This window comes from Podarcis melisellensis, assembly GCF_964234715.1.
Source record: "Podarcis melisellensis genome assembly, chromosome: 13".
In the NCBI taxonomy this organism is placed as follows: Eukaryota; Metazoa; Chordata; class Lepidosauria; order Squamata; family Lacertidae; genus Podarcis; species Podarcis melisellensis.
In genome coordinates this window covers 10,001-19,074 of record NC_138545.1, presented here as the reverse complement: position 1 = coordinate 19,074, position 9,074 = coordinate 10,001, and the positions used below count along the sequence as shown (strand labels likewise).

The 9,074-nt window shown below is 52.6% G+C and overlaps 1 long non-coding RNA gene across 1 annotated transcript; it reads left to right on the top strand.

Annotated features, from left to right (window-relative positions):
- The first annotated feature begins 736 nt into the window (after positions 1 to 736).
- Positions 737 to 2,115, top strand: LOC309355399. The gene is made up of 2 exons (XR_014162532.1): positions 737 to 860; positions 1,694 to 2,115. It is a non-coding gene; the product is annotated as an uncharacterized lncRNA (long non-coding RNA).
- The last annotated feature ends 6,959 nt before the right edge of the window (positions 2,116 to 9,074 follow it).

Below are 9,074 nucleotides of genomic sequence, written 5' to 3'. Positions count from 1 at the left end.
CTGAGTGGTAGCATAGTCAAGACCGCATTTTACCAGCTTCTTTACAAGAATATAATGGGGCACCTTGTCAAATGCCTTGCTGAAATCAAGGTAGGCTACATCCACTGCGTTCCCTTCCAGAATTACCAGGCTTGTAATTCTGTCAAAAAACGAGATCAGGTTAGTCTGACATGACTTATTTTTCAGAAATCCATGCTGACTATTGGTGATCACAGCATTCCTTTCTAGGTGCTCACAGGCTGTTTGCTTAATGATCTGCTCCATAATCTTCCCTGGTATTGATGTCAGACTGACTGGGCGGTAATTATTTGGGTCCTCTCTTTTCCCCTTTTTGAAAATAGGGACAACATTTGCCCTCTTCAAGTCTGCCGGGACTTCGCCTGTTCTCCAGGAATTCTCAAAGATGACTGCCAGTGGTTCTGAGATCACATCTGCCAGTTCTTTTAATACTCTTGGATGCAGTTCATCTGGCCCTGGAGACTTGAATACATCTAGACTAGCCAAGTATTCTTGTACTATCTCCTTGGTTATTCTGGGCTGTGTTTCCTCTGCTGAATCATTTGCCCCAAATTCTTCAGGTCGGGCATTGTTTTCTTTCTCGGAGAAGACTGAGGCAAAGAAGGCATTGAGGAGTTCAGCCCTTTCTGTGTCCCCTGTTTGCATTTCACCATCTTCTCCTCTGAGTGACCCCACTGTTTCTTTGTTCTTCCTTTTGCTACGAACATACCCATAATACATTGGTAGGATTTTAAGAATACTTGTAATTTTTAGAATATAGGAAATTTGAGGTAGAAAAAATAATTTGGAGTAGAAATGACATGTAATTGAAAAGGCAATTTAAGGAAGCAGAGAGGAGTGAAGTCACAGTGTCAGGGGCTCAGGAGGAGAGGCACAGGGAAGAGAGGAGATGGAGAGCGAAGAGGAAGAATCTGAGGGGAGCGTAGGAGAATATGACAGTGGCCCAAGGGATTCCATGAGTCTCTCCAGCGAATCGGAAGAATCGGAAGATTCGCAGAAGGGGGCGCCAGTGGCCAGGGGTAGAGGGTTCCCAAGGGGAACGCCCCAAGAGCAAGGGGGGAGCAGGGACTCCCAGAGCAGCAGTTGGAAATCAGGACCAGCTTCCCCACCAGAGCATAGTGAGGGGGGAAAGTCCCAAGTATCAGGGCCAGTGGATTCCCCACCAGGGAGAGAAGACGAGGCAGGGCTGACCACGCCTCCATCGGAGAGTCGGACAACGGAGGGGAGGTCAGATCCGGCCAGTATTCCGGAAGAGGGAAGCAGTGACAGGAGTAGTGTAACTGTCAGGAGGAAGGTCACTGGATTGGCGCGAGAAGCAAGTTCAAATGTACAGGAGCGCGGGACCGCAGAGGATGAGGACTGGGAGCCGGGTCCCAAAGCTCGCCGGAGGCAGGGGAGGAGCTAAGCGACTCAGCGTCAGAGGAGTCTAGAAAGGGGAATGCACCAACGGGCAGAAGGACCCAGAGAAGGAGAGAGCAGCGGAAAAGGTGGAGCAGGGCTAGGATATTAAACTGGTGTCAGAGGGGAGGAGACTCAGACGGGACTTCGCCGGTCTGGGGTTTAGGACGTAGAGCTGCGCGCTGCGGCTTTGAAATGGAAACTGAACTTCAATAAAGACCTTTGTACATAAACACAGCCTGGCGTTGGTCCTCTGTGAGCTGGGACCGAGGGGCAGCTCTGACACACAGGATTAGGAGAATCTGGATTTGATGTTGTGTATAATTTTGTTTGTTTGTTGTGTTTGTTGTGTGTGTATGAATGAACATTTCTCTTCAATCAGGCATTGGGTTGATTAACATCCTATATATCCTTTAAAATGTATTTGCATGGGGGTGGGGTGGGGGTGTTGTTGTTTTGTTTTTGTTTCCATTATGTATTTTGTTTTTTTATCTTGTCTTTTTTTTATGTGAACTGCCCTGAGATCTTCAGATGAAGGACAGTATACAAATGTAATAAATAATTATAACAATTCTCTTATATTCCACACCGACATAGTGCTTTTCATAATATGCTTTCCCCATTCTCACACATTTTCTTTCTGAGTTTCTAAATTGTCACCATTTGTATGCAGTTATGCCAATAAATATCTCACATTCATTTTACTTGTAATCTGGACTCTTCTTGCTTCTGGCCCTGGAAGTAGAATAGGGCAATGACATGCATATTGAGCATTCAGCCACATTAGTTTGCACCAGGTCTGCAGGGAGGTCTCTGGTCTGATTCAGCAGGGCTCTTCTTGTCTTCTGGTCTTGAAGGGACTGGGGTTCCCAGACAGTCGCCCACCAGGCCCTGATCACACCCAGACCTGCTTCACTTCAGCCAGGAGGACACCTTCTGCTTTGACCCCCTTTAGGGCCAGCAACCCCCCTCCATCTGGGGTGGGAGAAGAGGCCATTTGACTCACACGGATCCTGGCCCACATCTGGAGAATACATGGAGGTTTGCATGCCTCTTTCCAGCCACAGTCCTCGAAGCAGCATATGGCGGGGTCTCCAAACGCCCCTCCCCCAGGGAATTTAGCAGACCACTGAACTGTTTTGTTCAGCTTGTAGCCTTTGCCATGTTCTGCACTAGGTGCTGCATGATTGTATTGCTTCTTTAATTGATTACAAATTGTGTTTTATCATACTCCATAGGATATAAACTTCTAATACAATATAGAGCAGGAACTAAAATGCCATTAAAAATCACTAGGAATATTTCCTGGGATGGATCTACCGTCTCCTCTCTTCAGTCACAGAAAAGGCAGGAACCGTGTGCCTCCTCACTCATCCCTCAGCTGAGATCTGGCTGAATGAGAGAGATAGGAGAGCCATCTTCCCATATCTCAAGGGCTCTGCCTTGGAAGATGGAGCAAGCTTGTTTTCTCCTGCTCCGGAGGGGAGGAACCGAACCAACGGATCCAAGGATTCCATGAAGCTGTTCCTCTTGTTTCTGGACAAGGAGGAGCAGCTCAGAACCCAGTCGAGAGAGTCTCCCGAAAGAGCTTCTCTGGGTGGGCGCGATGCTTTGGAGAGGGGGGGAAGCAAGAGCTGGGCGCGTTCGGCTGGGCAAGGGTTAAACCGTTAAAGGGAACTGAGCTGGATTCCTAGAGAGGGCAGGAAAATAAAGGCAGGGGCAGGTCCTCCAGAGCAAAAGGCCCTCCCTCCTCAGTCCTTTCCTGTAGTCAAACCAAAAAAATTTCCTTCCAGTAGCACCTTAAAGACCAACTAAGTTAGTTCTTGGTATGAGCTTTGACTATGGCAGACCAACACGGCTACCTATCTGTAACTATCCTGTAGTGTAAGAGGAGCAAGGCTGTTAACTCTCTGCTGGCTGCAGGACACCTTCTGGGATCTGGAGAGTCTCCTCTCTCTGATGGCATGGTGTGTGGGGGAGAAGGGGGCAGGGCTGCAGAGAAGGAGGCAGCGGTGGGAGGGGCAGTTAAGCGCGTGCGTGGAAGGAACCCCCAAGTCATGGGGCAGCGGGTCCTGCCCCCTTCCACGGAGGAGGGGCAAGGTCGGAGGAGGTCTGCAATTGTATGATGAATTCAGGTCCTTACACTGCTTGCCACTTTGGGTTAGGATGTGGATTGATAGATTAGTTAATTCCTGTACCATTTAATATATTAGAAATGTCTATTAGTAGTGTACAGAAAATGAAAGCATCAACAGACAAATATATTACAAAAATGCCCAGTTGCATATAAAATGTTACAGTGGTACAAAGTCACTAGTATATATAAATCAATAATGCAACTAAAGCCAATTCAGATTGATGAATACCGGTAAACCTCATTTATTAACAGAGTTTGTAGACAGACTCTTATGTACTGAGCTGAATCCTAGAACAATAGGATCCAGAATGCAGCAGTCTGATTGGTCCACCACTCTTCCTCAACCAACCAGTCCCTGACATCCCTGGGAGCAGAACCGCCTGAACTGCACTTCGGAGCTCAAAGTGTCCTCCTCATCCAAGAAAAAGGTTAAGTCTCATTTTTAGCACTTGGTATCTCCAAGTTCTCAGGCAGTGGCCTTTGCCGAAGGTTTCCTCCTAAGTCATGCAGAGGAGAGAAAGCAGGCAGAGCAGCAGGTAAGAAAGACTTTCCTCTGGATACTCCCAAGGGACTCCGAACATGAGGGAGAGGATCCCAAAAGCTCATCCTTTTTTGGAAAACATCCAATGAAGGATATCAGACACCCTTAAAGTTTTGCTTCTGCTATTCCTTTTCTGATTCTTCTTCCTATTCTCTGTTTTGAATCTTTGTTGCAGTTTTAGGGAAAGGATCTGTTTGCAGAAATGGATCGTGATTCGTCTGAGGCAGAGAGGACTCTGCTGGACACCAGACAGAGGCCACTGGGTAAGGCGTGTGTCAGAGCTGCCCAAGGTCCCAGCTCACAGAGGACCAACGCCAGTTCTTGTTATATACAAAAGTCTTTATTAAGGTTCAGTTTCGATTCCAAAGCCGCGGCGCGCAGCTCTACGTCTCAACCCTAGACCGCTGAAGCTCCGTCTGAATCTCCTCCCCCCAGACACCAGTTCAAGACCCTAGCCTTGCTCCACCTCCTCCTTTGCTCCTTTCTCCTCTGGGTCCGTCTGCCCTCTGGGGTGTTGCCCTTTCTGGACTCTTCTGATGCTGAAGAGTCCCCGGATTCTTCCCCCTGCCTCCGGCGTGCTTTAGGACCTGGCTCCCAATCCTCGCTCCTGGCTGTCCCGCGCGCCTGTGCATTTGAACTTGGCGCGCGCGCCCAGCCGGCAACTTTCCTCCTGACCGTTACGCTGCTTCTGTCACTGCTTCCCCCTTTGGGGGGGCTCGCTGGATCTGACTTCCCCTCTGTTCCCTCACTCAGCGATAGGGGCGTGGTCAGCCCTGACTCATCTTCTCTTTCCCCTGGAGGGGAAGCCGGTCCTGACACATGGGACTCTTCCCCCCCGCTACGCTCTGGTGGGGAAACTGGTCCCGATCTCCAGCTGCTGCTTTGGGAGTCACCGCTGGTCCCTTGCTTCTGGTGCATCCCTCCCGGGACCCCCCTTGCTCTGGCTATCGGTGCTCCCTTCTGGGAATCTTCCGAATCACTGGACAGACTCATGGACTCTCTTCCCCCACTGTCATCCTCACCTATGCTGCCCTCGGATTGTTCTCCTTCGCTCTCCGCTTCCTCTTTCCCCTGTGCCTCTGCTCCTGAACCCCTGACAGCGTGTAATAGGAAAATTCCTGGGCTTACTTGGATTGCCAAAGACACCAGCAAAGGAAATAGGAGCAAAACAGATGCCGGTAGGCCTGGTCTTTATTCAAAGACTGTTGCAACAGATTTCCATCCACCACATGGGAGAAGCAGAATGAAGCCATGAACAAAGGGGTGCTCCCTCTTTTACAAGTTTTCCCTTTTCCCCATGAACACCTCTGGTGAAGCATCATGCATACATCATAGATACATCATACATATGTGTCAGAGCTGCCCAAGGTCTCAGCTCACAGAGGACCAACGCCAGTTCTTGTTATATACAAAAGTCTTTATTAAGGTTCAGTTTCGATTCCAAAGCCGCGGCGCGCAGCTCTACGTCTCAACCCTAGACCGCTGAATCTCCGTCTGAATCTCCTCCCCCCAGACACCAGTTCAAGACCCTAGCCTTGCTCCACCTCCTCCTTTGCTCCTTTCTCCTCTGGGTCCTTCTGCCCGCCGGGGTGTTGCCCTTTCTGGACTCTTCTGATGCTGAGTCCGCGGATTCTTCCCCCTCCCTCCGGCGTGCTTTAGGACCTGGCTCCCAGTCTGCGCTCCCGGCTGTCCCGCGCGCCTGTGCATTTGAACTTGGCGCGCGCGCCCAGCCAGTAACCTTCCTGCTGACCGTTAGGCTGCTCCTTTCACTGCTTCCCCCTTCAGGGGGGTTAGCTGGCTCTGACTTCCCCTCTGTTCCCTCACTCAGCGATAGGGGCGTGGTCAGTCCTGACTCATCTTCTCTTTCCCCTGAAGGGGAAACCGGCCCTGACACGTGGGACCCTTCCCCCCCACTACGCTCCGGTGGGGAAGCTGGTCCCGATCTCCAGCTGCTGCTTTGGGAGTCACCGCTGGTCCCTTGCTTCTGGTGCGTCCCCCCCGGGACCCCCCTTGCTCTGGCTATAGGCGCCCCCTTCTGGGAATCTTCCGAATCACTGGACAGACTCATGGAATGTCTTGCCCCACTGTCATCCTCACCTACACTGCCTTCGGATTATTCCCCTTCGCTCTCCACTTCCTCCTTCCCCTGTGCCTCTGCTCCTGAACCCCTGACAATATGTCACAAACAAGGAGGGGTTTTCTGGTAGAAACCAATTCGTTAGTGTCAGAGCTGCTCAAGGTCCCAGCTCACAGAGGACCAAGGCCAGTTCTTGTTATATACAAAAGTCTTTATTAAGGTTCAGTTTTGATTCCAAAGCCGCGGCGCGCAGCTCTACGTCTCAACCCTAGACCGCTGAAGCTCCGTCTGAATCTCCTCCCCCCAGACACCAGTTCAAGACCCTAGCCTTGCTCCACCTCCTCCTTTGCTCCTTTCTCCTCTGGGTCCTTCTGCCCTCTGGGGTGTTGCCCTTTCTGGACTCTTCTGATGCTGATGCTGACGAGTCCCCGGATTCTTCCCCCTGCCTCCGGCGTGCTTTAGGACCTGGCTCCCAGTCTGCGCTCCCGGCTGTCCCGCGCGCCTGTGCATTTGAACTTGGCGCGCGCGCCCAGCCGGTAACCTTCCTCCTGACCGTTACACTGCTCCTTTCACTGCTCCCTCCTTCGGGGGGGCTAACTGGATCTGACTTCCCCTCTATTCCCTCACTCAGCGACAGGGGCGTGGTCAGCCCTGACTCATCTTCTCTTTCCCCTGGAGTGGAAACCGGTCCTGACACCTGGGACTCTTCCCCCCCGCTACGCTCTGGTGGGGAACTTGGTCCCGACCTCCAGCTGCTGCTTTGGGAGTCACTGCTGCTTCCTTGCTTCTGGTGCCTCCCTCCCGGGAACCCCCTTGCTCTGGAGCGATGCTGTGAGTTGCACCACTGGTTTGGGCGGGAGTGGGTCTGTGGGCTGTAAAATCTCTGGGGACCGCTTCACTGACTCGCCTGGCTGGGCCCCAGTGCTTCTGCTTCCAGCCAGGCTTCGTCGTTTCCCTGTAGCTGTGCCTCTTGCTGCACTGCTCCTTTTACTGTTGCTGAGGCTGCAGTGTGCTTTTGGAGCCTCTGGGGACACTCTTTGGCCATGTGCTGTGCACTGTCACAGATGTAGCACTTCCTGCTTCCTCTAGGAGGCTTCGCCTTGACTGCTCCTGGTGTTTGGCCTCTGGTTGCTGTCTGAGCCCTGGCACCACCAATCTCCATCGGCTCTTCTCCCCCTCCCAGTGGAGGCGTGGACTGGGCGCGCGCTGGCTCTCTGGGCAGGAAAGGAGCTGATCTGGCTGGCGTGCGTCCCAAACGTCCGTCATCTTTGTTCCAAGGGCGTTCTTCCAGACGCACTCCTATCGCCAGCGCTCTGTGGACTACTTCCGTTGTGCTGCTGGGTCTGTCCCCCCTTGCAATTTCATCCTTCACAGCCCCATTCAGCCCCTCCCAGAACAGGTCTCGGACGGCTGCTGAGTCCTTTTCCCAGCCCAGTGCATTTACCAACGCAAAAAAGTGGGAGTGATATTGCCTCACAGTGGCTTTCCCCTGCTGCAACCCATGCATTTCCCTCCTGGCCAGATCCACATCAACTGTTGATTGAAAACAAGCGTCCATCGCTTTGATAAAGGCTGTTGAATCCTTGAGGGCGGGGTCATTTTCGCGCCACAAATTGCGCAGCCACGATTTAGCTTCCCCATGCAGATGAGTTATTATGAACCCCACTTTCTCCTCCTCATCTCTAAAGTCTTTCCGAAGCAAACTGAGCGCAAAAACTATGTCTGCCCTGAAGTTGGGATACTGCTGCAAATTCCCGTCGAAGTGGGATACGATGCTGCCCCCCCTCTTCCCGAGGCCGACTCCCTCCGGCTTGGGTCCTGGCAGCCCCTCCTTCTTCAAAATTTCCCACCTGATTTGCAGATCCTGGCAACGCGCTGCTGTTTCTTCCTGTCTCTTTCTGGATGCTTCTACTTCCATGGACAGCCTCGTGACTGCTTCTTGCAGGGCTGCCACTTTTTGCTCTGTAGCCATCCTCGCCGATCTTTGTGAGCTCGCAAAACGCCAAGTTTTGCCCCTCGCGGCGCCAACTCACGCTGTGAAGGTTTTTATGGAGACGGAGCTTACTGTCAGAGCTGCCCAAGGTCCCAGCTCACAGAGGACCAACGGCAGTTCTTGTTATATACAAAAGTCTTTATTAAGGTTCAGTTTTGATTCCAAAGCCGCGACGCGCAGCTCTACGTCTCAACCCTAGACCGCTGAAGCTCCGTCTGAATCTCCTCCCCCCAGACACCAGTTCAAGACCCTAGCCTTGCTCCACCTCCTCCTTTGCTCCTTTCTCCTCTGGGTCCTTCTGCCCGCCGGGGTGTTGCCCTTTCTGGACTCTTCTGATGCTGATGCTGACGAGTCCCTGGATTCTTCCCCCTGCCTCCGGCGTGCTTTAGGACCTGGCTCCCAGTCTGCGCTCCCGGCTGTCCCGCGCGCCTGTGCATTTGAACTTGGCGCGCGCGCCCAGCCGGTAACCTTCCTCCTGACCGTTACACTGCTCCTTTCACTGCTCCCTCCTTCGGGGGGGCTAACTGGATCTGACTTCCCCTCTATTCCCTCACTCAGCGACAGGGGCGTGGTCAGCCCTGACTCATCTTCTCTTTCCCCTGGAGTGGAAACCGGTCCTGACACGTGGGACTCTTCCCCCCCGCTACGCTCTGGTGGGGAACTTGGTCCCGATCTCCAGCTGCTGCTTTGGGAGTCACCGCTGGTTCCTTGCTTCTGGTTCCTCCCTCCCGGGAACCCCCTTGCTCTGGCTATCGGTGCCCCCTTCTGGGAATCTTCCGAATCACTGGACAGACTCATGGAATCTCTTGCCCCACTGTCTTCCTCACCTACGCTGCCCTCGGATTGTTCCCCTTCGCTCTCCGCTTCCTCCTTCCCCTGTGCCTCCGGTCCTGAACCCCTGACAGTTAGG